We start from the raw sequence: 24,628 nt of genomic DNA on the forward strand, positions 1-24,628 counted from the left end.
AAAGAGAACTGATAAGGGCGGGCCGCGGTGGCTCAGCGGGCAAGAGTGCTTGCCTGCCGTGCCGGAGGACCCCGGTTCGATTCCCGGCCCTAGCCCATGTAAAAAACAAACAAACAAACAAAATATAATAAAACAAGAAAATGTTTAAAAAAATGTTTCCCTTTCTTCCATCCTTCCTTCCTTCTCTGTCTTTCCTTCCCTTCCTCCCTCTCTCTTAAAAAAAAAAAAAAAAAAAGAGAACTGATAAGAACAGATGTTTAAGGCAATCTTAGAGTAAAATTTCTTTGTCACAATTTTTTTAAAAAGACAATTTTTTTGTATGCTGTATGGCAAGGTTCACATTTCATTCTTTTTCCAGGTGAGTATCCCATTATTGCAGTAACATTTTGTTGAATTTTTGTTTGTTTGGTTTTTTTGTTTGTTTGTTTGTTTGCTTTGGGAAGTGCACAGACTGGGAAAAAAACCAGGTCTCCCACATGGCAGTAGAGAATTTTACCATGACCTACCCTTGCACCCCTCAATAATACAATTTTAGAATCAGAAAGTAGATTTCTTTGTCCAATATTTCAAGCTCAAGATGAAATTATGAAAATTAAGAAATCAGGCTTTGATGCTGATGTAGCTGTCCCCCCACCCCCCACCACAAATTATGCAGTAGAGTTTTCCACATTTGGGGAAATCACAAGAGTCAGTATACCTGGAGTGCAATCCTTGCAGATAGACGGATAAAAAGGATCTTCCTCTGATGATAGAAGAAGGTGGAAAAGGTCTATAGGAAGAATCCTTTGGTCACAGGCCAATAGTTTGGTAATCAGCTATAATCCTTAGTTTATGTTCTTAAATAATATTGTCATATTATTGAATGATTAAATGGGACAACCAGTTCCTGAATATTTTGCTTTTGTTAACTAAATAAATCATCACAGCAAACATATGAGGTAGGAATATTAATATAAAACAATAAAGAAACTGAAGCATAAGGATGATAAGCAACGATTATACAGACAGTGAGTATGTGGCCAAGAATCAGGAAATCTGGCATCTAAGTTTAGGTCCTTAAGTACCTTACTATACAGAATCTGAAATTGGGTTTTGATATCAGGCAACTTTGGCCCAAGATTCCAAAACCATCTGTTTCTTCTATTCTTGGAGGAAATGCCTGGTCTTTGAAGGTTCTTACTGGGTCAATGATAGCTGACAGAGGGGACTGTTTTTTGGTACCACTGTTTCCTTCATTGTCTTTTTTTTTTTTGCATGGGCAGGCACCAGGAATTGAACTCAGGTCTCTGACATGGCAAGTGAGAATGCTGCCTGCTGAGCCATCATGGCCCGCCCTCCTTCATTGACCTTTATAGCTGTAATTAATAGACATTTATAAGCATAGGCTCTATGAGACTTAATTTCACTTACCCAAGTGTATGGATGGGTAGAGCTGAGAACTTTCTTTGTATCTAATTTTCTTAAGTAAATAAATAGACACAGACTTAAATACCAATTAAACGCTAAACTCTTCTCTTAAAGAAATTAGAATTTTCATGGAATACCACAAAGATCATCAATGTTAATATTTTCCATCTACATATAAAGAAATTATGTCTAGAAGGTTTTGTACCTTGCTTGCAGTCTCATATTTATCCAGTGACTGAATCATGAAAGAAACTCAGCAGGCCAGACCCTAGGCTGCTTCTCTTTTTACTATACCATACAGACACCAGATTAAAAAAATAAGCTGAAAAGATGGTGGGAAGATGGTAGAGTAGAGAGCTCTAGGACTCAATCCTTCCACCAAAACAACAGTTAAACAGGAAGGAACTGCACAAAACAACTATTTTGAAATTTGGGAGGCCAGAAGAATATTGTACAGTATCCAGGGAAGAACAAGAGAAAGAGGCTGATCAATTATGGTAAAGAACTATAAATTGTTCTCTCTGTGTGGCAGCTAACACCACCCATCACCCAATCTTGTGGCACATTTCCTTCGGGCCCAGCCCCTGGCTAACTCACTGAAGACAGAAGGGATGTAAAAATCCCTGTCCTCAAGACCAAGGGTGGACATGGCTGATCGTTGATCATGGATTTGGGTTAGCAAATTTGGATGCTAACCAAATTTGGCTTGGGACTTAGCTCTGAGGGCAGTCATGGCTTCAACCCACCCAGACTACGGCAGCGGGAGCCACTGTTTCAATTCACCTTGGACAAGGATGGTGGTGCTGGAGACTTAAAGAGGAAGTGCTTTCTCAAGGCTGGAGGGGGAAGGGAGCTGAAGGGCCACATTTTCTGATTAAGGAAGGAAAGCTTAGCTTTGGGAAGCCATTGGAGAAGTTCTTGGAGCTTTTCCTGATCTCCCTCCCTGGGGCATTTTGGAGCTAGTCTGTGCTCCTTTGAGGGTCCCTGGCCCTGTTTGGGCTGTGAAAGACTGACTCAGGAAATTTCGATCCAGTGGGCCCCTCCTCCCAGAATTCACCTTCCAGGCAAAAGCAGCTTGAGACAACAAAAGGAGAACAAGAAACTATAATTTCAAACAGTCTGAGGTAAAGGTCTGTCAGCTTCAAACACCCAGGGGAGAGAGGTTTGTCTTGTGGGAAACAGAGGGGATAACTCAAATTCTATAACAGGGTAACTCCAAAACAAAGAACAGGCAAAAGCCCAGGTCAAGATAGAGGCTCAAAAAAACAGGACAAACCCTGCACATCACATTTGCCTTGGGCAAGTGGCAGGAGGGCTGAAGCGTGAGGTAATCTCTGTCAAATCACCGGCTTGGCACAACATCATGAAACAGACATCTCAGGAAACAAATCCAGAAAACACCAGTGAAGAAAGTGAAAAAGTGGATATTCAGGAAAAAGCCTTTAACAAATGATCTTAGGGGTGCAAGGGTAGTTCAGTGGTAGAGTTCTCACCTATCACGCAGGATATCCAGGTTCAATGCCAACTTGTGCACTCCCCACCCCACCCCACCCCCAAAATTCAACAAATTTGTGCTATAACAATGGGATATTCACATGGAAAAAGAATAAAATACAACCCTCACCATACAGCATACAAAAAAACGATCTTGAAAATTCTCAAGGAGGTGAAGGAAAATAAAGAGAAAGAAGCAAAGGATATCAGGAAAGCAATGAATAAGCAATATGAGAGTTTTAGTAAAGAGATACAAATTTTAAAAAGAAACCAAATAGAACTTCTGGAGTTGAAGACCACAATAAGTCAAAAGAAAAATGCCAGGTGGGTTTCAAGAGCAGATTGGAGTGGGAAGAAAAAAAAAGAGTCAGTGCCCTCGAAGACAAGAGATTTGAAATGAGTGAGGCTGAGGAGCAGCAACAAAAAAGAAATATTAAAAGCAAAACTACCCTGAAGCTTCTGGGACACCATCAAGTGTACCAATGTGTACATTATGGGAGTCCCAGAAGGAAAAGAAAGGAAAGGGCAGAATGAATATTCAAAGAAATAATGACAGAAAACTTCACACTTAGCAAAAGGCATGAATATACACATCCAAGAAGCCCAGAGAACACCAAACAGGATAAACATGAAGAAAAGTATCCCCAATCATATATTGATCACACTATTGAATGTAAGGGTCAAAGAAAGAGTTCTGAAGGCTGAAAGAGAAAGGCTGCAACCGAAATATACAAGGGAGTCCCAATTACATTAAGTTCAGAGTAGAAACCAGGGAGGCAAAAAAGGTAGTGGGTTCAAATACTTAAAGTGCTGAAAGAAAACAATTGCAAGCCAAAAATTTTTTATCCAGTGAGACTTTCTTTCAAAAATGAGGGGAGGAGGAGATTACGAGATTCTCAGATAAACAAAAGCTGAGTTCATCACTGCTAGACCTGCCCTACAAGCAATGGTGAAGGGAGTTCTTCAGACTGAAAGGAAAATATTCCAGACAGCAGTCCAAAGCAGCATAAAACAAAAAAGACCTGGTAACAGTAACCATTTGGGTAATTATAAATGCCAGTATTATTGTAGGGTACTTTTGGTATGTCACTCCACTTCTTACTTCCTACAGGTTTTGAAATGCAAATGAATAAAAAGTGATTACAAATCTATGTTTGTTTTTTTACTTACAATGTAGAAAGGTATAAGTGGTAACAAGCACAAAAAGAAAGGGGGAACAGCAGGGAATAGGAAACATATATGTACCTGCTAGTGAAGTTAAGCTGGCATCAAACTAAATATGATTGTTATATATTTAGGGTGCTAGATTTTAATCCTATGGTAATAAAAAAGGAGATAAGATATCAAGAGAAAAATGAGAAGACACAATATGATACAACACTAAACTCAAATAAATATAAAAGCAGGCATTAAAGGAAGTGAGAGACAAAAAAAGCTATGACACACAAAAGGTAAATAGTAAAATGGCTACTACTATTAGTAGTAATGATTTAATATAAATGATTAGATTCACCAGTCCTGAAGTAGTAGAGGCTGTCAGAGTGGATAAAAATGCATGCCCCAACTATATGCTCTCTGTAAGAGCCTCTCCTTCAATTAAAAGACACAAGTAGCTGGAAGGTGAAAAAATGGTAGAAATTATCATTGTGCAAGTAGGAACAAAAAGAGAGCTGGGGTAGCTATATCTGCATTGAATAAAATAGACTTCAAGTTAAAAACAGTTATGAGGGACAAATATTTGTCATTCTATACTGATTAAGGGGATAATTCCACAAGAAGATGTAACAATTATATATATATCCATGCACACAAATACACCTAACAGCAGAACCCCAAAATATATGAAGCAAATACTGACATATTTGAATGGAGCATGAGACTTTAATACACACCACTCTCAATAATGGATAGAACATCTACTCAGAAGGTCAAAAAGAAAATTCAAGATTTGGTTGAACCTCCAAACCAACAAGACCTAACAAACATGTGTTTTACACTCCAATCAAGAAAAAGAGAATACACATTCTTCTTGCATGCACCAGGGTATTAGTTAGAGCTCTCTAGAGAAACAGGATCAACAGGAAACATTCATAAATATAAAATTTATAAAATTTATTCATGTAACCATGGGAAAATTGGGTCCTAAATCTGTAGGGCAGGCTGTGAAATTGATAATTCCAACAGAGGGTTTGGACAAGCTGCACAGGAGAGGCTTGCTGGCCAAGGCAGGAAGACAGCCTGTCTCTTCTGAATCCCCCTTAAAAGGCTCCCGGTGATTGGATTAAGTGTCACTCATTAAAGAAGACACTCCCCTTGGCTGATTACAAATGGAATCAACTGTGGATGTAGCCAACGTGATTATAATTTAATTCTATGAAATGTCTTCATAGAAAAAGACAGGCCAGCACTTGCCCAGCCAGACAAACAGGTACCACCACCTGGCCAAGTTGACACATGAACCTGACCATGATAGCCCAACCCTTGTCAACTTGGCAGCTATACTCATCACCTTAAACCATAGCTAATTTCTAAATAGAAAACAATAAAAGACACGTTTTTCCCCTCACCTAACAATACTAAACTGTCCTGCATATAACCAGAAACACATTAAATTTCTTCAGAATAGGGTGCAAGTCCTTGGGTAATATTCATTCTTAAACTTGATATCTTACAACTTAAATAGTTTAACGTGAACAAAACAGCATTGTAGTCCTCCTTTCTGTAAATGATCATGTGGTCATAGTTCATATTTATCATTACCTTCTTCCACCACTCATTCCATGTTCCCTTTACCCTCAGGAAGCACTTCAGCTGGTCATGGTTCTTTGCCTAGTGGGGTGACCTCAGTCTTCATTCCTGAAGTTTCAGAAGCATTGGTAGCCCTTCCTGGATTGGGTTGCTGCAGTTTTCCATTGATTTTAACCACAGGGCATGGTAGTACTAAAAGATGCCCTAGGGGATCTCCTATACTTCGGGAAAACTTTTCTTTACCTCCATTGTGTAGTTGTAGTCATATTTCCCCCTGATAGTGAAGGTCAATCACCCCAACCAGTAATGTAATCCCCTTCTTGGCTTGTTGATCCAGGGTCATGAGTAGCCCAAAGTGACTAGGTGGCAGTCTTAGATTCCAGTTCAATGGAATCATTGTTTCTCCTGGTGGAAGTACTCCCCATTTTGGAACTAAAACCTGAAGACCAGCAGAGCTCAGGGTCACAGGGACAGGAAGCAAAATTTTCCTAGTGGATCACTAGGGGTAATAATTAGTGGTGCCACTCCCATTTTCACCCCTTGGTTCCTGGACTCATGGATCCTGGCTATGGGAGAAACAACACCATAGAGCAGACACTGATTCAGAGCATACACAGCTTCCTGGAAAACATTACCCCAGGCCTTCAAGGTACTGCCACCTAGTTGGCACTGTAATTGAGTTTTCAAAAGGCAATTCCACCTTTCTATCAGTCCAGCTGCTTCTGGATGATGGGGAACATGGTAAGACTAGAGAAGTCCATGAGAAAGTGCCCATTTCTGCACTTCATTTGCTGTAAAATGTGTTCTCTGATCAGAAGAAATGCTGTGTGGAATACCATGACATTTTATAAGGCATTCTGTAAGCCCACAAATGGTAGTTTTGGCAGAAGTATTGCATGCAGGGAAAGCAAACCCATATCCAGAGTATGTGTCTATTCCAGTTAGAACAAATCGCTGCCCATTCCATGAAGGGAGTGGTCCAATGTAATCAACCTGCCACCATGTAGCCGGCTGGTCACCTCTGGGAATGGTGCCATATTGGGGGCTGAGTGTGGGCTTTTGTGCTGGCAAATTGGACACTCAGCAGTGGTTATACCCAGGTCAGCCTTGGTGAGTGGAAGTCCATGTTGCTGAGCCCAAGCATAACCTCCAACCCTACCACCATCACCACTTTGTTCATGTGCCCATTGGACAATGACAGGAGTTACTGGGGAAAGAGGCTGACTGGTATCCACAGAACAGATCATCTTATCCACTTAGTTATTAAATCCTTCCTCTGCTGAAGGCAGCCTAGGGTGCGCATTCACATGGGACACACATATCTTCGTGTTTTTAGCTGACTTAGAAAGTTTATCCACATACCTCTTTCCCAGACCTCCTTGTTACCAATTTTCCAATTATGGTCTTTCCAAGTTCCCCAACCATCTAGCCAAACCATTAGCAAGAGCCCATGAGTGAGTATACAAATGCACCATTGGCCAGTTCTCCTTCCAAGCAAAATGAACAACCAGGTGCACTGCTCAAAGTCCTGCCTACTGGGAGGATTTCCCCTCACCACTGTCCTTCAAGGACACCACAGAAAGGGGTTATAGTGTTGCAGATATCCACTTTCAGGTAGTACCTGCATATCGTGCTGAACCATCTGTAATCCAGGTCTGAGTTTTCTCTTCCTTAGTCAGTTCACTGTAAGGAACTCCACAAGAGGCCATAGCTCTGGTCTGGGAAACAGAAGGTAATGTGGCAGGAATTGAGACCATGGGCATTTGGGCCACTTCCTCATGCAACTTACTTGTGCTTTCAGGACCCGCTCTGAACCTATCTCGTATATACCATTTCCATTTTTTGATGGAGTGCTGCTGCACATGCCCAACTTTATGAATTGGTGGGTCAGAAAACACCCAGCTCATAATAGGCAATTCAGGTCTCATGGTAACTTGGTGGCCCAGGGTTTAGCCTTCAGTCTCTACGAAGGCCAAGTAGCAGACCAAAAGCTGTTTCTCAAAAGGAGAGTAGTTATCTGCAGCAGATGGTAAGGCTTTGCTCCAAAACCCTAATGGTTTGTGTTGTGATTCTCTTATAGAGGCCTGCCAAAGGCTCCAAACAGCATCTCTGACATTTACTGACATTTTCCGCATCATTGGATCTTCTGGAACATGTGGTCCAAGTAGCAGAGCAGCTTGTACAACAGCCTGGACCTGTTGTAGAGTTCCCTCTTATTCAGGTCCCCACTCAAAATTAGCAGCTTTTCTGGTCACTTGATAAGTGGGCTGGAGTAGCACGCCCAAATAAGGAATATGTTGTCACCAAAATCCAAAGAGACCAACTAGGCATTGTGCCCCTTTTTTGGTTGTAGGAGGGGCCAGATGCAGTAACTTATTCTTCACCTTAGAAGGGATATCTCAACATGCCCCACACCGTTGGACATCTAGAAACTTCACTAAGGTGGAAGGCCCACGTATTTTTGTTGGATTTATCTTCCATCCTCTGACACGCAAATGCCTTACCAGTAAGTCTAGAGTAGTTCTACGTCTTGCTCACTAGGTCCATTCAACATGATATCATCAATATAATGGACCAGTGTGATGTCTTGTGGGAGGAAGAAATGATCAAGTTCCCTGTGGACAAGATTGTGACACAAGGGTGGAAAATTGATATACCCCTGAAGTAGGATTGTGAAAGTATATTGCTGACCTTGCCAGCTGAAAGCAAACTGTTTCTGGTGGTCCTTGCTAACAGCTACTGAGAAAAAAGCATTTGCCAGATCAATAGCTGCATACCAGGTACCAGGGGATGTACTGATTTGCTAAAGCAAATCAGTTTGAAAAGATATATGTACCCTAGAAGAGCCATATTTTAATCCTAATCCCATTTTGTAAGAGCAGCTGTTTCTTCTAATCCCTATTCAGAACTTTATATTTGAAACTGTAATTAGATCATCTCCCTGGAAATGTGACTTAATCAAGAGCAGTTGTTAAGCTGAATTGGGTGGAAATGTGTCTCCACCCACTTAGGCAGGTCTTGATTAGCTTACTGGAATCCTATAAAAGAGGAAACATTTTAGAGAATGTGAGAGATTCAGAGAGAGCAAAGAAGAATGACATAGCCACGAGAAGCAGAGCGTCCACCAGTCAGCAACCTTTGGAAATGAAGAAGGAAAATGCCTCCCGGGGAGCTTCATAAAGTAGGAAGCCAGGAGAGCAAGCTAGCAGATGATGCCATATTTGCCACGTGCCTTTCCAGATGAGAGAGAAACCCTGACCGTGTTCATCATGTGCCTTTCCAGATAAGAGAGGAACTCTGACTGTGTTCACCATGTGCCTTTCCACTTGAGAGAGAAACCCTGAACTTCATCAGCCTTCTTGAACCAAGGTATCTTTCCTTGGATGCCTTAGATTGGATGTTTCTATAGACTTGTTCTAATTCGGACATTTTCTTGGTCTTAGAACTGTAAACTTGCAACTTACTAAATTCTCCTTTTTAAAAGCCGCTCCATTTCTGCTATATTGCCTTCCAGCAGCTAGCAAACTAGAACAGATTTTGGTACTGGAGGATAGGGTGTTGTTGTAGTTTGCAAATACCAAAAATGTTGGAACAGCTTTTTAAATGGATAAGAGGAAGATTCTGGAAATGTTGTGAGGAGCTTGATAGAGAAGTCATAGAATGCTTTGAAGAGACTGTTGATAGAAATGTGGACTCTAAAGATATCGCTGATGAGGCCTTAGACAGAAATGAGGCACATGTTATTGCAAACTAGAAGGAAGGTGATCCTTGTTTTAAAATAGCAGATAATCTGGCAAAATTGACGAATGACTTTGGCTGGAAGGCAGATTTTAAAAGCCATGAACTTGGATATTTAGCAGAAGAGATCTCCAAATTAAATGTGGAAAGTGCAGCCTGGTTTCTCCTCATAGCTTATAGTGAAATGCGACAGGGCAGAGATAAGCTGAGAAATGAACTCTTGGGTAAAAAGAAACCAGAAACTTGATGTTCTGGAAAATTCTTTGCTTTCCGTAAGGGAGACCCCAGAGAATAGTGCCCCACACGAGTGTTTGACCAAATGTGGAACCAGCCAGACATTTCAGAGGAAGCCAGAATTGGACATGGAGTTGTCCAGGAAGGATTTGTGGAAACTGCTTATGTCTGATGGGCATGACCCAAGGTTACTGCATAGAAAGCCAAAGACAGTGCTGTGGGACATGTATAAGCAGAGCTGCTGCCAGTGTGTACTGGGGTCTCAGAGGAGGGATACCTTAGAGGAAAATAACTTCAGAGGCAAAGCCATGGAGACTGAGGTCTGAAGTCAAGAAGTCTCGGGCTAGGACAGGAGACCCACCTAAGCACTGGAGAGATTGAGTTTGCCCCAAAGGTAGAGAATAGGCCTTCTACCTTGTTGCAGTGGAAAATTCATGCTGCCTCAGTTCTTGAAGAGGGTGAAGCACATTCCTTGGGGTTTGGGGAGAGCCTGGCTGCCACCATATGGTGTGGTTGAGTGTGGGCCCCGAAGATGGCAGAGAGCCTGGGTGTGGCCCCAATGTTTGAAGAGGTTGGGGCTGAGAAAAAGGTGGTTTCCCCAATGTCCCCCAAGTTTGCACTCAGAGAGAGGCAGGCCTCTGTGTAGGCCCTTGGAAAGGCTGGGACTGCCAATTTCTAAAGTAAACAACTCATTTGAGTATTACAGGTCCAGAGCCAGTGAATATTTTTTTCCTTAGAACAGACCATGTCTGTAGCTAACTTTGATAGGAGTCTGTACTGTATCTAACTTTGTATTTCATTTTCATTGCTAATGAAATGGCTTAAGGATTTCTGATATTGTGATGGAATTAATGTGTTTTGTATATGGGGAAAACGTGTCTTTTTTTTTAGGGTCCAGAGGGTGGAATGTGCTGGTTTGAAAGGATGTATGTGCCCTAGCAGAGCCATGTTTTCATTCTAATCCCATTTTGTAAAGGCAGCTGCTTTTTCTAATACCTCTCCAGTACTGTATATTTGAAACTGTAATTAGATCATCTCCCTGGAGATGTGACTCAGTCAAGAGTGATTCCACTTGAGTGGGTCTTGATTAGTTTACTGGAATCTTATAAAAGAGGAAACAGTTTGGAGAATGTGAGAGATTCAGAGATAGCAGAGAAGAATGACATAGCCACGAGAAGCAGAGTCTACTAGCCAGCGACCTTTGGAGATGAAGAAGGAAAATGCCTCCTGGGGAGCTTCATGAAATAGGAAGCTAGACGAGGAAGCTAGCAGATCATGCCATATTTGCCACATGCCTTTCCAGATGAAAGAGAAACCCTGACTGTATTCACCATGTGCCCTTCCACTTGAGAGAGAAACCCTGAACTTCATTGGCCTTCTTGAACCAAGGTACCTTTCCCTGGATGCCTTAGATTGGGCATTTCTATAAACTTGTTTTAATTGGAACATTTTCTCGGCCTTATAACTGTAAACTAGCAAATTATTGAATTCCCCTTTTTAAAAGGCATTCCATTTCTGGTATATTGCATTCCAGCAACTAGCAAACTAGAACAACCAGGATCATTCTCCAAGATAGATCATGTGTTAGGTCACCAAATAAGTACTGATACATTTAAAAATATGGAAATCATACAGTGTATATTCTCTGACCATATTAGAATGAAGCTGGAAATCTATAACAGGAAGAAATGGAATATTCACAAATACATAGAAGTCAAATAACCAATGTATTAAAGAGTTTATCAGAAGTGAAATTAGGAAATGTTTTGAGGCAAATGGAAAAGAAAATACAACCTTTACCAAAATTTATGGGATGCAGCAAAGGTAGGGCTGAGAGGGAAATTTATAGCTCTAAATGCATACGTTAAAAAGAATAAGGACTCCAAATCAGAGACCTAACTTCAAAACTGGAAGAACTAGAAAAAGAAGAGCAAGTTAAACTCAAAGTAAGCAGAAGAAAGGAAATAACAAAGATTAGGTTGGAAATAAATGAAATAGAGAAAAAAATGTGATTTAGAGGATCAGCAAAAACCAATAACTAATTCTTTCTAAAGATCAATAAAATTGACAAACCTTTAGCTGTACTGACAAATAATAAAAAAAAAAGAGTTTGATTTCCTGGGCCTGTGCATGCAAAAGAAAAAAAAAAGAACTACAAGAGGACACTATGAACAACTGTATGCCAATACATTAGATATAAACTACATGAAAGAGACAAATTCCTAGAAACAGTCAAACTACAAATATAGACTCAAGAAAAAAAAAAAGAAGGAATAGAAAATCTCAACAAAGCAATTACTAATAAAGAGATTGAATTCCTAATAAAGGACCTCGCAAAAAAGAAAAGCCCAAGACCAGATGGCTTCACAGGGGAATTCTACCAAACATTCTGAGAAGACTTAAGTTCAATTTTGTTCAAACTCTTCCCCAGAGTTGAAGAATATGCTCTCTAATTCATTCTGTGAGACCAACATCACCCTCCTACTAAAGCCATTTCTATAAATATTTTAAATATTTTATTTGTGGTTACCTTAAAGTTTGTATTTAAAATTCTAAATCTATAAACATTGAGTTTGAAATTATGCCAACTTTACTTCAGTAGCAAAAACAGTCTCTGCTCCTATATCCTTCTAATCCCCTTCTTTATGTTGTTTCCATCATACATTAGCTCTTTATACTTTTTCCAATTCAGCATAATATAGAAATATGATTATTTATTATGCAATGTATTCTAAATCTTATATGAAATAAAAAGTAGAGTTGCATACCATATACTACTACATAATACTGGGATTTGTATTTACCCATATAGTTACCTTTACCGGAGATCTTTATTTCTTTGTGCAGTTCCAAACTACTATCTGCTGTCCTTTCCTTTCAGCCTGAACAACTTCTTTTATCATTTCTTGTATGGCAGATCTCTTGGTGATGAACTCCAGAAGTGACTGTCTTAAACTTAAGTCTGGGCCTTAATTGAATGCCTTACATTCTCTCTCATTACTGAAGGACAATTTTGCCAGTTCCAGATTTCTTGGCTGGCAAATTTTCTTTTTCAGTATCTTAAATATATCTTACCACTAACCTCTAATCTGCATGGTCCTATGAAAACTTAACACAATCTTACTGAGGATTACTTGTATGTGATGAATCATTTCTCTCTTGCTGCTTTCAGAATTCTCTCTTGGTTTTTGATATTTGACGTTTTGATTACGACATGTCTTAGAATATATCTAGTTTGGTCTTCCTGATTGTGCATAATTATGTTTTTTTTTTATCAATTTTGGAATGTTTCTGGCCATTATTTCTCAAATATTCTTTTTGACCTCTATTTTTTCTCATCTTCTGAGACTCCCATAATGCATATATTGGAATGCTTCATATAGTCCTACCAATCTGTTAGGCTTTGATCGCTATTTTTCATTCTTATCTCTGTCTACTCTTCAGACTGTATGATTTCATTTGTTTATTGTTTTCTAGTTGACTGATTCTTTCTTTTGCCTGTTCAAGTCTGTTATTGAATTCCTCTGATCTGTTTTTAAGATCTGTTATTTTATTTCTCATCCCCAGAAATTCTGCTTGGTTCTTTATTTAAATTTCTAAGTCCATCTTTTGATAATTCACTGTGGTCTTGATTTCCTTTAGTGCTATGTCCATGTATTCCTTTACTTTGCTGAAATTTATTTGGGAAAGTTGACTGAATGTCTTTGATTGGTTGTTCCAATATCTGTCTACTTTTGTGGTTTTAATTTGCTTCTTTGAGTTCTTCTTGTTTCTTTGTATGAGTTGTAATCTTTTTTTTTATGTCTGGGCACTTGATAATTTTGATGGAAGTCAGTTTCTTCCTCTTACCTAAGGTTTTAGTGCGGATTGGCTACGTGTTAAGGATCTTTTGAATGCATAGGTGAATTTATACAGAAACTTTAGACCACCCATGTTTAACAGTTTGATTTTTCTTGGAGTTCTCTGAGTCTGCATTTTGCCATGGGTGCGCACAGTAACTTTCAAGAAATCCCACAATGTGTGCCTGTTTCCCCTTCAGAAGAGGATTTCCTCACCTCAGCTCCTCCTCTCAGAGCCTTGAGATATGTTTTTGGTTTTGATACAGTTTTTCCTCCCTGGCAGCTGTGGTCAGTTGAGCTCTAGTTCCACTCTCTCATCTACCTTTTCACATCAACGTTGAGCCCTGGGCCAGTACTACTGTTCAGTGATTCCATCTTCTTTTCTACAGAGTTTTTCTGCCCCTGGTAACTTTTAGGTTAGCAGTCTCAGATCTGCATCCTGAGTCTATCATCCATAGACCCAGATATAGCCCATGTATAATGTTACCCACTATTTCTGTTTAATTCCATGCTTAATCAGATCCTGGGACCCAGTCTGAGAATATGTATCACCAAAGCGCCAGTGTGGGTCAATCTGGCTTCAGGGAACTGCAGTGAACATGAACAGACTGTCAAAATATTTCACTGGCGTAGGGGCCTCAGGAACATGTGTTTGAATATTTGAAGGCTGCCAAGTCCCTGTCATGGATGGAAGTGGATTCATCATCAGAAACTTATGTTAGAAAGTGCCCAGGCTGGGGAATCTCTGCCTTGATTCAAACTGCCACATAGATCAGAGCTGGAATAGGATCCAGACCAGTACATTTGTCCTGTTACTTTCCTATCATTTTTAGGTTTGTTTTTTTTTTTCAATTCAGCATTCCATTGTCATTCCGAGTTTTAAGACAATTGTCACTGCCTTTTATTTGCTATTTCTTAAGGGTGGCATTTATTAGAATATCTTACACTGCCTTCTTGGTGATGTCACTTCCCCTCTTTCAGTGTGGTTACTTTTGCATGACATAAGCGATAGTATTGGTTTTATGGTCTCTACCTAAGGTACATAAATTTTTAGATCATACATTTAGGTGGTTCAATTCTTAATAAGTGACAGTAAGTTTCTGGTTGAACAACTTTAAATGTTATCAATTTCAATTATTAAATAACTTTATAACAAGCATCAATCACATAAAATAAATTTTTAATCCATAGCCCATTGATTTATTGATGACTATTTCCCAGTTCAGTGCTAGAATGGGCTAAAGTGTAAAGAAGTGGTGATGTATCCTGAGTGATTTTTAAATTAACCAGGATATAAAGACAGTGAATTGTCTACTTAAGACTTTCTATAATTCTCTTGTAAAGAGTTGTCTAAATATTATCCTAGACTGCTTGGAAACCCCCTTTGAATACTACTGTGTTTGTATGTTTAGCACTTCCACTGTATGGCATTGTTGTTCATAGTTAAGGAAGATATGCATTCTATTTTTATATTCCATAATTGAAATAAGCACCAAATATATTTCAAAAGGAATCGTCTAGAAGAAATTTCATCTGACCCAAAAGCAGAAGTTGTCAATGATTATGTGGTATACACCAAGCAAAGAAGAGGTTTCTTTCAATCAGAAGGGATTGAAATATATTGTTCAGGTGAATATTTCCTTTGTAATTGCTTTTATTGAATTAAACTGATTTATGCCTGCAATTCAAATGAATACATTCTCATATTCTATATAAAGGTGCAATTTTTAAATAAACGCAATATAATATGCTTCTAAGTTAGTGGATTTTGCAGTCAGGCAAGTTTTCAAATCTTGCTTTTATACAATATTCTCAATATATAAATCTACATAAATCATTTAAGCCACAGAGAACATTTTCCCCTCATCTATAAAACAGAATAAATAGTATATTAATTTCCTGGAAGTCTTTAATATGTTAATTATTGTCATTATTATTATATGCAAGCTGTTTCTTTCTCCATCATTCCTAAATATCTTGCCCATAGCTCTATTTAATTCTTATATTGCAATGTCTTTTTCTTCACACTAGAATAGGTACAGAACACATTGCAAGTACACTGGGATACCTGCTAAATGAATTATTAATATAATATGAGAATATATAAATCTATTCATGGATCAAATAATGAAGAAGTTCACTTCATTATGACTATAGAGATAAAATATAAACAAAATATTTCCTATATAAGGATGAGTTTTTATTTAAATAAAAATTTTAAACAGATATATCTAAACAGAAATCAATTGAGATTTCTTATTGCAATAATATAATATTTAAATATATTTAACATTGCATGTAAAATATCAATTCTGTAATGATAAATTTAAGCATCTTAATACATGGTAAGAGTTGCTGAAACGGTAATTGGTTTCAGTACATATGTATAGTCAGTTTGAGAAAATAGAGAAGTTGGTCAGTGAATTTAAGAACGGCTTGTGTTCAAATAAAAATTTTTTAACTTTGACATGTAAGAGATAGAGATGAAGATGGAGGACAGAAGAAAGGCATAAGAAGAAGCAAAGAAGACACAAAGAAGTTGATGCAAGAACATGAATCAGGAAAAGGAAAAAAAATTAACAGGGGGATCACATAAAGGCAAGATTGAGCTAAAGACAGAGAGAAAATGAAATATTTGGCAAGTATGCCAATGTACTTGCAATTGTGTTCTGTACCTATTCCAGTGTGACGAAAAAGACTGCAATATGCAGTAAGGTATATGGTGAAAATAAGAAAAGAAATATATTTTTTAAATTTTAACCACAGCTAACTTCAGCCAATTGACTTTTTTTTTCCTATTTCTTTCTCCCCCTACACCCCCCCCCCCCCCCCCGCCCCGGTCTCTGGGAATCGAACCCAGGTGTCTGGCATGGCAGGCAAGAACTCTGCCACTGAGCCACTGTTGCACCACCCTATTGCCAACCAGCTTTTGAAAAGAAGTTCGCCTAATTCAAATTAAAGGGGAAATCAATTTATTTGCTTTTTCTCCCACTTTCCTGGAAAATGATGGAGAGAGATAACAGAAAGGTTGCTGTTCTGTTTGCTAAACTGTGGGGTTTGGAGTTATTGGTCCTTTCCTTTTGGTAGAGGTATTAAAAAGGCTTTGAATATGGCAAAAAGATTTAGAAATTGCCTGAGGATAAGGAGGAAAACCTGAAAGGGAAGGAAGGGACCTTGAGGCAGAGGCAAGAGTGAAACCACATGGTGATGCAAAATCCCTCTCTCACACTAAATTGGTGTTTTGGTTGCATACCTCTATGCCTTGGGTGATGTTTGGGATGGAGTCAGGGAAGAGCAGATGAATTCCACAGGGTTAATGTGATAGAACACTAGGTCAGCAATGTAAGAATGCTCAAACTCCACGCCAACAGCAGTGGAATCCCAGGACCCAGACAATCTCTCCAGGGATTCTGCAGAATCAGGAAATAAGGAGGGTGTAATGAGCATTTTTCATAATCATTGCTAGCTGTATTTGCTCATTATGGACCATAATGCTCATTACATCCTCCTTATTCCTCATTCTTCAGAATCCCTGGAGAGATTGCCTGGGTCCTGGGATTCCACTGGAGTTGGCGTGGAGTTTGAGCCAATTATATTTAAGAAATCTAAAAAGATAGGGTATCTGAGTTGATATGCAACTTAATGGGATTGGAGAGAAGCACACATAGCAAAATACTCGATCAACTGTTCCTAAGCACATACCAGTTCTGCAAACAAATAAATATTAACAATTAAGGTTGATTTCTTTAAAAAGAATTGGTTCTAATCTTATTTTTTAGCCATTTAGTTAGTAATTATTATTAGCAAATTTATGCCTCCAAGATTTTCAAACAGGCAATTTTTTTCTAATCCCTTTATACCCAAGTACCCAGCTTTAGTCACTGCAAGAAGACAGGATGAACTCGGCCAACACCAAAGGTTGCCTTTATTCAGCAAATAGCTGTTACTGATTTGAGCTTTTGCTTCCATCCCTCAGGGAATGAGCTCATTAGGGAATTGGGTTTTCAGAGGCAATTATCCTTCTGGCTGGTTTTCCAAAGGACCGTATTAACTGACAGGAGCAGCCAGTGTACTTGAATTTGATATATTGTGTGCTTGTAGGTAGTATTTGTGGTGCGAAGTGTGTCCTAAATATGTTTTAACTACTTCTCGCTCTCAAAACAAATTGGGCTTACTGGAAAGAAATTCTCCTACATGTCAGCATTCATCCACTTGGACCAAACTTGAATGATAACATAATCTGTTTCTCTAAAATTCTAACTTTTAAACCACTTCACACTGACTGTGCAGGATTTCTCATGTGAGCTGAATTAGATGAAATGGTGGTTAACAAGTTTCTACTTTTAATAAGCACCTTATAGGGGTATTTTATACATACCAAAACAAAAATAATGCAGTCATAATTATCACAGTGAACACACTCATTTACCTATATATTGTATTATTAGATACATATATATAAATCTAATATGCATGGCATATAAAACCATTCTCTCTTGTGGTATATAATAATAATGTAACTTTTGTACTTAGATTTTCCCTTATCCCTTGATGAAACTGGGGACTCTTGTAGCCTACAAATCCTTTCGGCTCACTCTTAGATATTAAAAAACTTTCAGTCGCTTTGTATTGTAAACACTGTCTCGTTTAGTGGTTCAAATAATTATATAGTCCCAGAAAATTATTAAAAGTGTGAACTTACTTTAACATTGGTTTCCTCTACCCTCCCCACAGTGAGGGCCACTGGAGGTGGGCAGCTTCTCTCTTCTCTTTCTCTGTTTAGAGTATGTCCTCCCCACTGCTCGGTGATTGTAGTTCTGACCCATCAGATTTAATCTCAGGAAGACGAAACTAAGGAGGTGGGCCCATTCTTCTGTGGAAATGAGTGCATTTGATTTCTGCCTGTGTCTCTCATGGGTGCCTTCATGGGTACTTCAGAAGCCCCTCTCACCTGCCCTTCCCATTGCAGCTCCTGCAGAGCTCTTAGGCACATTTTCTTCCAGGTGACTCTCCAGCAAGCCTAGTTTTTCCTGCAGTCCACACCTCACAGAACCTTCCAGTTAATCTCCTTGGGAAATTTTTACAATATCTTTAGACACTTTTTCTGTGGCCCCTAAACTCACATTCTCGAGCCTGGGCCAGGAAGGTTTACTTCCCAGATGTTGCTATCTTCTTTCTACCCGGCTGCTTGAGGCCAAGAGCCATGGCGTCTTCCTCAGATGTTCCAAACAACAGCTCAGTGTCCCCTTAAACCCAGGGGTTGCCTCTCTACTACCTGCTGGGTCCCTGGAGCACCTGTGATTGTTTGGAGGCAGTGGACATGCAGGGGGCGTGTTGGGAGTCACAGCTCAAGAAAAGCACTGTCCAAAAGAGAAAGCAAAGCAAAACTCAACTTTGTTCACAAAAACATTGCTTTCACTCTCTGGATCTATTTCTGCTTCACATCTGGGTCAAGAGTCCTCAGGTGAAAGTCTTTCATTCCATGACAGTGACACCTCCGTCAAACATTTATTTTGAAAATTTGCATTTTTAGTTTGTCATTTTGCATGCAACATCAATTGTATTATGATCCCTTGATATTATCATGTTGCATAGATACATGTGTATGTAACAGTTGTGCTTATAAATAAGGTTTTTATATCTACTTTTTTGTCTTTAGTTCCTTAAAATATATTATGACCATTTGCCCATGCAGATAAATATCTTTCTTCCATAAAATTTTAAAAACTTTACATTATTCTTTTCTATGACTACACCATATTTTGTATAAAACATTTCGTATTTTGGACAAACAGCCTATTTTTTTTTCAACATTGCTACTATTGTAACAAAGTACTTCAAACATAAATTCGTCATGGAACATTCATGCTATTTCCTCAGGATAAATTCTTGTAAAGATTTACTGAGTCAAATGTATGCACATTGTTAAGAGTTTTAGAATATATTGCTAAACTGTCCTTTGGAAAGTTTGTCTTAGCAGTAGTGTTTTTATACACTAATTTACACTTGACAATAACAAAAATATAATTTCTTTAGTTTGTCTCTGTTGATCAGTAAAAATTAAATCTCATTCAGGCTTTCAGCTTTTTATTACTAATGAATTTGAAATCACATAGAGATGTGTTTGTGTGTATACTAGGCATTTGTATTTACTTTTTGGAAAATTGTTAATTTACTTCCCCATTTTCTACTGGTACTTTTTTAAAATTTGTGGTTAAATATTAAGGATATGAAAACATTGTCCATCTGTATCAGTCATTATCCAGTCAAGAAAACAGAAACCACATTGTTTATTTCAAACAGACTTTAATACACGGGATAGGGTATAAAAGTTTTGGAAGTTCCGAAGGAACAAAAAAGGAGAGAGGAACGATCAAGCAGCAAAAATAACAACAGGATGTTACCCTGAGATCAAAAAGCTGCAAATACCCTAGGGCTGCAGCCAAGAGCCCGCACCACCTGCTGCGTGTCACAGGGGGCGCTGCAGCAGCTCAGCCTCCAGATCTGCTCTCACACCGCGGGAGGTCACTGCCTGGGCTGGTGCTGTGGCTCTGCTAGAGGCTGCGGTATTTCCCCACCACCGCCAGTAGAGCCAAGGCCAGTAATCACTGCCACACTCAGAGCCATGCACAGACGAGCATGCTTCTTCCTTCTTCCCTTCTTCTAACCTATCCATGGTCACCCACTGGCAAACTTAATCCAAAGCCAGCTCGTTAGGGGGTCTAGGAAAAGCAGTTTAAAGAGCCCAAGTAGAGCAGTACCAAGTAGTGTATGTGAGGTAATGACCAATGTAGAACCAAAACACAACTGGTAAACCGTTTGCCCATGCTGTTCATTTACACTTTAATTTTATGTCTCCTGAACATTCAGATGTTTTGTATTTTTGTTATTTAATTGTTCATTTCTTGTGTTTCTTTTTATCATTAGTATTTTAATTAAAAATACATTCTTGGGTGGGCAATGGTGACTCAGTGGCAGAGTTCTTGCCTGCCATGCTGGAGACCCGGGTTCGACTCCTGGAGCCAGGCCATGTTAAAAAAAAAAAAATGCATTCATTCTCTGTATGTAATTGTATATATAATTATAAGTATAAATATATATATGATGTAAATATGATTATATGTTTATGTTTAAGTCTTAATCTTTCTAAGTATTAATTTGTACATTCTGTGAAAAAGAGATCTAGTTTTGTTTTCTTTCCTTCCTTCCTTCTTTCTTTTCTTTTCTTACTATTATTTTGCTAAGACCTAACACTGTTGATTCAACAAATATAAAAGCCACCTCAAGAGAGTTGTCTGAACTTGGTGGCTCTAATTTCTGTCTTCCAATTCATGCCATCTTCCAATAAGACTTTGATTGATCTTTCAAGGTCATCCATCAACCCTGTTCACTTTGGTAAATCTAAATAACATTTGACTCATTTAATTCCTCCTCCTTCCTTTCTTAGACATTACCAAATACTTTTTTCCAGGCTCCTTTGTTTCTTTTCGTCTCTAGTACTCCTAAATGTTTGAGTTTTCTGTGGCTCAGCCCTTATATCTTTTTTCTTCTGTTACTACCTCCAATATTTTTTGATAATTTCATCCAGAATCATCTATAGAAATGTCCTCTATATGGAAAAGAATATCAAATATATATCTTCATTCCAGAACTCTCCCTTCTATTTCACATTAATATATAAATGTAACTTGGCATCATTATTTGCATGTCTAAGGGGTATGTCAAAAACTGAATATAATCAAAACCAAATATCATACTTTTTGTCCCAAACCTGGTAAGGACTCTCATCTCAATATATGACAACTCTTCCCTTCTTTGCCATCATTGGTAATGTTTCACAGCTTTATTCATTCTCTGTTAATTTGCTCTCATTTTAAATATGTATCTTGCATTTTGCTGTGAATGAGTCACTTTGTTCTCCTTTTTTTGGGTAGTCATTGCTATTATATTTATTCCATACATGGAACATTACTCAATTCATATTTCTAGTAGACTTTCAGGTGATTCTTTGAATAAATAATCATAAATTGGAAAAGAATTTTAACTTTAATCTTGTTTTACAATGCTTATTTCTTTGTGATTAAGAAACATCCAAGAAATAAATTTAATAGGGAAATCTTAGCTTGGGTTTCAATTTTACTAAAAGAAGATATCAAAATGTATTCATAACCTGATTCAGTGATGTGCTTTTGCAGTGATTGGTGCATCCAATGTAATTCTGATGAGCAGCAATTCTAAGAAATTATCTAGAAGAGCAAATGTCGAATGCCTTAAGGAAACAGAAATTGTGGGAAGAGGGCAGAGTAAGAAGCTCCAAAAATCAGTCCTTTCCCCAGAACAACTATTAAAAAGGTAGGAACTGTCTGGATCAACTATTTCAAAACTCCAAAGTCCAGTAGAACACCGTACACATCCAGAGAAGAATGGGAGGAGAAGGCTAGTAAATTATAGTAAACCACGCAAAGGCTACCAGCTCCCATCCCCCGCTCTTACCGCAGGCAGCAATGGGGTTCAACCCCTGGCATAGCATGCTGGTGCCAGAAAGAGACAGAAATTTTTTTGCACTTCCTCCAGGTCCAGGGAGTGATTGTTGACCACTACTTTTGATTAGCTACTTTAGACCACTGTGGGCCCAGCTCTGATGGTGGCCAATGTTCCAACCCACTCTGGACCAAGATGGTGGAGGAGAATTAAAGGTGATACTCTCCCTCAGAGGGAAGTTGAAGGGCTGCATTGACTCAGAAGGGGCTGCCTAAAGAAAGCATAGCTTTGGGGAGCTTTGAGAGAAGTTCCTGGTCCCCTGCTTGGCCCCTCCCTTACCCCTTTCCCAGGGCAGTTCAGAGACTACCTATGTTTAATTTGTGGATTTATGACCTTTTTCTAGCTGGAAAGGACTGACTTGAGAAACTTCTCCTGCCTGTCTGACTCCCAGAATTCGCCCTCTAGGCAAAAGCAGCTATAGAGAAGGAAAGCAGTATAAGAAACAACTGCGGCAGACAGCCTAGGTTAAAGGCTTATCTGCTATAAGTCCTACAAGAAAGAGTTCCAAGGAGGAGAAAACCTGTTTTGTAGGAAGTAAAGGGGTCATTCAAACTCTTATAAATATGGGAATTCCTAAGGCCATTCGCAAGCACAAGCCCAGGGAAAGACACAGTCCTCGAAAAGACAGCATTTGTCTTACGCTGATAGCCTTCCTGATAGGAAGGCTGAACTGTATTGGAGAGTACAGGCCAACACAAAGGCAGTTTGCAAAGATATTGAAAAATGTTTTTTGCTTGTATTTTCTATTTGCTAGTTCTTGATATTCAATAATATCTCTGTCATATATATAACAAACTCACGAAACAGACATCTCAGGGAATAATTTCCAGAGTTAGTATTTTAAAATGTTTAAATTGTACAGCAACATGAGTATAAGACAAAGAAACAGGAAATGATGGCTCATCCAAAGGAAGAGGATTAAAATCCAGGAAAAAAAAAAAAAAACAAAGAAGATCAGACATTGGGCATACCAGACAAAGATTTTTACAAAATTAACTTTAGTATGCTCAAGGAGGTGAAGAAAAATACAAAGAAAGAAGTAAAGGGTATCAGGGAAACAATGGATGAACAAAATGATAATCACATAGAATTTTTTAAAGGATCAAATGGAACTACTGGAGTTGAAGACCACAATTAATGAAATGAAAAATGCCCAGGAGAATTTCAAGAGTAGATTGGAGCTGGCAGACAAAAGAATCAGTGAACTCAAAGATAACAGAGTTGAAATGAGTTAGACTAGGAACAAAAAGTAAATAAAATTATACAAAGTGAAAGTAGCCTGAGAGACCTTTGGGACGCCATCAAACATATCTATATATGCATTACAGCGTTGAAGAAGAAGAAGAAGGAGGGAGAGGAGGAGGAGGGGAAAGAAAGCGGCAGAAGGAATATTCAAAGAAATAAAGACAGAAAACTTCTCAGACTTAGCAACAGGCATGAAAATGCACTGTTCTTTAGAAACCTAAAGAACACCAAACAAGACAAACATGAAGAAAAATGCACTCCATCACATACTGATCAAACTGTCAAATGTAAAGAAGAAACAGAGACTTCTGAAAGCTGGGAGAAAAGCTTCAAGAAAAATGTACAAAGGAGTCACAATTACATTAAGTTCAAATTTCCCATCAGAAATCATGAAAGTAAAAAGGCAGTGGGCTGAAATACTTAAAATGGTGAGAGAAAACAATTGCCAACCCATAATTTTATATCAGGTGAGACTTTCTTTCAAAAATGAAAGAGAGAGTAAGATATTCCCAGATAATCAAAAGCTGAGGGAGTTCACTCCCACTAGTCTGTCTTACAAGCAATGTGAAAAGGAGTTGTTCAGACTGAAAGGAAAGAACACTAGACTGTGGTTCAAAGCACCATACAGAATAAGACCTTTGGTAAAGGTAAACACTTTCTTAATTACAAATGCCAGAACTGTTGTGTTGTATTTTTGATAAGTAAATCCACTTCTTACTCCCTATAGGTTCTAAAATGCAAATGCATGCAAGTATTGATAAATCTGTGGTTTTGGACATAGAGTATACAAAAATATAATTTTTAGCACATACGATGAAAAGTGGAAGGAAAGAGGGGCATGTTGGTATCAAATAAAAAATGACGGTTATATATTCAGGATGTTAAATTTTGACACAATTGTAACCATGAAAAAAATACACAAAAGATGTATCCAGATAAAAGTAACAGGGGACCTGACATGGCACATAATTCAAAAAATAAAATAATTATGAAAAGTAGGCATTAACAGAAGAATAGAGGGAAAAATAAAGTATATGAATTATGAAGACTAAATAGTAAAATGGAAGAAGAAAGTTTTGCATTATCAGTAGTGATTTTAAATGTAAATGGATAGAATTCTCCAGTCAAATTTTCCAATCTCTCCAGAGATTGGCAAAGTGGATAAAAAAGATTGACCCAGCCATATACTGTTTTTAAGACACGCATCTCAAATTCAAAGATATAAATAGATTGAAAGTGAAAAGATGGAAACATATACCATGCCAGGGGCAATCAAATAAGAGCTGGAGTAGCTATATTAACACCAGGAAAAATAGATTTTAAGTAAAAAAAAAAAAAAAAAATTACAAGGTATAAATGCAGGCATTATTTATGATAAAGAG

At 38.4% G+C, this 24,628-nt stretch overlaps 1 long non-coding RNA gene across 7 annotated transcripts in view; it reads right to left on the reverse strand.

Moving 5' to 3' along the window:
• LOC143665306 (uncharacterized) overlaps nt 1-16,821 on the reverse strand; it is a 174,409-nt gene extending 157,588 nt beyond the window's left edge. For all 7 annotated transcript variants that reach the window (XR_013166860.1, XR_013166861.1, XR_013166859.1 and 4 more), the window contains exon 1: nt 16,714-16,821. This is a non-coding gene — a long non-coding RNA (uncharacterized LOC143665306). The remainder of the gene's footprint in view (nt 1-16,713) is intronic.
• Nucleotides 16,822-24,628: the final 7,807 nt, after the last annotated feature.

This window comes from Tamandua tetradactyla, chromosome 21 (assembly GCF_023851605.1).
Source record: "Tamandua tetradactyla isolate mTamTet1 chromosome 21, mTamTet1.pri, whole genome shotgun sequence".
Taxonomy (NCBI): domain Eukaryota; kingdom Metazoa; phylum Chordata; class Mammalia; order Pilosa; family Myrmecophagidae; genus Tamandua; species Tamandua tetradactyla.